Source organism: Echinops telfairi, unplaced genomic scaffold, assembly GCF_000313985.2.
Source record: "Echinops telfairi isolate 266 unplaced genomic scaffold, ASM31398v2 ScPeMD7_655;HRSCAF=1070, whole genome shotgun sequence".
In the NCBI taxonomy this organism is placed as follows: Eukaryota; Metazoa; Chordata; class Mammalia; order Afrosoricida; family Tenrecidae; genus Echinops; species Echinops telfairi.
Genome location: NW_022104553.1, coordinates 20,763,473 through 20,766,742, shown reverse-complemented (window position 1 = coordinate 20,766,742; position 3,270 = coordinate 20,763,473). Strand labels below are relative to the sequence as shown.

General features: G+C 51.3%; 1 pseudogene; it reads left to right on the top strand.

The window, feature by feature from the left end:
• The first annotated feature begins 931 nt into the window (after window positions 1-931).
• Window positions 932-1,492, top strand: LOC101655061 (annotated as a pseudogene).
• The last annotated feature ends 1,778 nt before the right edge of the window (window positions 1,493-3,270 follow it).

Sequence of the window (3,270 nt, the reverse complement as noted above, 5' to 3'; positions counted from 1 at the left end):
ACCATTAAGCCCAATCCCTGAGATGTCCCGGACTTCCTTAGGCAAAAGGGCTCCAACCAAGATGCCAAGCGATATTCCTACTGGAGAGAGGGTGGTCGGCGGGCCCTTTTCCTACCACAGGACCCTGAGAGTCAAACTTGGCCCTGGCTCCCAAGGTGCACAGCCCCCACCCAAGAGCAGCAGGACCTTGGCAAGTGGAGTCCCAGAATCCTACTTTCACCAGACTTCTGGTTTCCTGCCTTCCGTGTGAGCAGTGCCCCGGTAATGTTCAGGGATCCCTCAGCAGAAGATGAACAATGTTTGGGGCTGGGGTCTTGGCACAGCTGAATACCCTCTCCAGGACTGTTTGTTCCCTTGCGTTGCAATTCAGAGGGTCGTGACCCCGAGGGAAGTGTGGTGTGAGCCTTAAGTCCCACAAAGTCACCATGTGGCCTTAAGCCTCGATGCCTGTCGCCGGGAGGTTCCCAGTGTGCTGGGATGCCCTCCTGCTCTCCTGTGTCGGGATGCTGTGTTCTTGGGGCAGCGCAGTGCTGGACCAGCCATACTGTAATTCCACTACATTTCTAAATAGTGGCCTTAAAGAGCTCCCCCACCTGGTACCAAATTTGGGATTATGTTTCCTCGCATCCAAGAGATTTAGCAAAGGTGGATGCCTTAGGGCTCTTCATTTGGAGTTATGATTCTGGATTTTGGAGAATTCACAGAAACTCATATGTATAAGAGAGAGTTTTATATAAAAGGTAAAGTGTACGTTAAGAAAACCTTGGGGGTCGAGGTGCCCATTTCCGGTGAAGGCCCGCCTGTCGGAGACGCGCAGCCCAGCGAGCTGTGGCGCCGTGTCTGTAGGAGAGCCGCAAGGGGTGCAGTGAAAGTTGTTTTTTTGAAGGCCGTTTTCCTAGTAAGTCTTTTAAACAAAGGTACAACCCCAAAAATGGCTTCGAAAAGAGCTCTGGTCATCCTAGGCAAGGGAGCGAGGAGATGGAAACCGTCATTCCTGCGGATGTCTGAGGCAAGCTGGAATTAAGGTGACTGCTGCGGGTCTGGCTGGAAAAGACCCAGTACAATGTGGCCGAGACGTTATCAGTTGTCCTGATGCCAGCCTTGAAGATGCAACAAAAGAGGGGCCATATGATGTGGTGGGTCTGCCAGGTGGGACTCTGGGTGCACAGTATTTATTCGAGTCGGCCGCCGTGAAGGAGAGCCTTAAGGAGCCGGAGAAGCGGAAAGGTCTCATTGCCGCATCTGTGCAGGTCCCACGGCTCTGCCGGCTCACGAAATAGGTTTTGGAAGCAAACAACGCACCCACTTGCCAAAGACAAAATGATGAATGGAAATCATTACAGCTACTCGGAGAACCGTGTGGAAAAGGACGGCCTGATCCTCACCAGCTGTGGCCCCGGAACAGCTTCGAGTTTGCGCTCTTATCGTGGAGGCCCTGCATGGCAAGGAGGTGGCTGATCAGGTGAAGGCCCCGCTGGTCCTGAAGGATTAGAGCCACAGTGCGTGCTGTTGCGTGGGAGAAGCGGGCTGTCGGCCCTCTGCTCTCACGCCACAGATTTCTCTCAGCCTGTAAACCCTGTGTCTGTACATTTCAGAGCCTTGTCATTGTAGAATAAACAGGACACCTGGCAAACGAAAAGAAAAAACAAACAAAAAAAATCCCAACCCAGTGTTGTTCAAGCCCATAAGTCCAGCATTAGCCCATGTGTCCTACACCAATCTACAAAGTCCTCCTCCATCTCACAAAACACATGCAACGATGCCAACTGCAGGAGGAAAGCGGAATCAGTGAGCATCTCCGCGCTGGCAGGGGTCTCCATGCGGCTGCTCCAGCACCCAGGGCTGCATCGGGGTAGGTCCATGCGGCTTCTCCTCAGGGATGTCTTGCAGGAAGTGAGCCTTGCCAGCTGAAGCAGGGAACTGGCTAAGGCAGCTGCACCCTGGTTTGACCATCAGAAAGCAAGAGAGCCGAGAACAGGAAAGGCGAGATGCACTGGGCCATTTATCTCTCCGCCCTTCCATGAATCCCACATGTGTTCATCAGCCAGGTTGGCACAATCAACCATAACTATCTCAGAGGTCAATCCAGTAGCATCACAGAGGTCCTGCGAAAGAGAAGTCCGAACAAAAAGAAAAAAGAGAGAAGTAGATCAGAATGATGCAAGGAACTGGAGGCCTGGTAGTGTCCTGGGCTATATACTGAGCTGCTAACCCAAAGGTCAGGGGTTCAAACCCACCATCCTTTTCTGTGGGAGAAATATGGGGCTGTGTACTTCTGTACAGATTTTAAAGCCTAAAAACTCAAAGGGTCCAGTGTGACTGTGTCCGATAGCATTGATTCAAAATCAGATCCAGAGCAGGAAGGGTTTCGATGTGAGGAAGGAAGAAGCTCGGAGCATCTAGAGAGCTTATGATGACCTCAGGAAGGCAGGGGGTCTACAGATCCCGGGACAGGCGAGAGGCACCCATTCTTCCAGGACCTTCAGAAGGCTCTAGACCTCCTTATTCTTCACAACAGCCTCACCTTCTAGCACTCCTGGCTGCTAGTCATTGTTGGAGCCACACCCAACATCCCAGAGAGGCTACGTGGAATATGGGTGGGATATCAGCCCTGGTTCTGACCCTAAACATCTCCCGAAACCCTGCCCTTGCTGGTTTAGTCCGTCCTGGGATGCTAGGGGAACAATCAGTTGTTCAGAGATTCTGAAAGTCTGCCCAGTACCATGGCCACAGGCTCTCTTCCTCCTCCGCTGAGCGGCCTTCAGTGTGTTCCAGTCCCTTGTGCTGCTCAGGCCGGAAACAGGGGCCTTCAGAAAAGAGAGGATGTCCTGACGGCACAGCCACCGACCTTCTGGCCCTGGTGAGGGCTGTGACCTTGGGGACCACAGAGCTGTGCGTTTACAGTCCTCGGGGGAGGAAAAGGCCTTACCCAAGTCTTGGGCTTTGGCAGCATTCTCATGGGGCATCTCTTTCTGGCTTGGATTTAGTACGGAGCACCTTGAAAGGCCCAGAAGTGAACTTGGGTTTGGGGAAATGGGGCACTAATAATGAATCAAAATTGAAGAAAATGTTCTAAAATAGACTCTGGTGACGATTCCCCAACTCCTTAAAAATATATATATTCAAATCATTGAAGTGTGTGGGGCATGAATTATTTGTCAATCAAATTGTGTGTGTGTGTTAAAAATCATTTTATGGGGGGCTCATACAACTCTTATCACAATCCATACATACATCAATTGTGTTAAGCACATTTGTACATTCGTTACC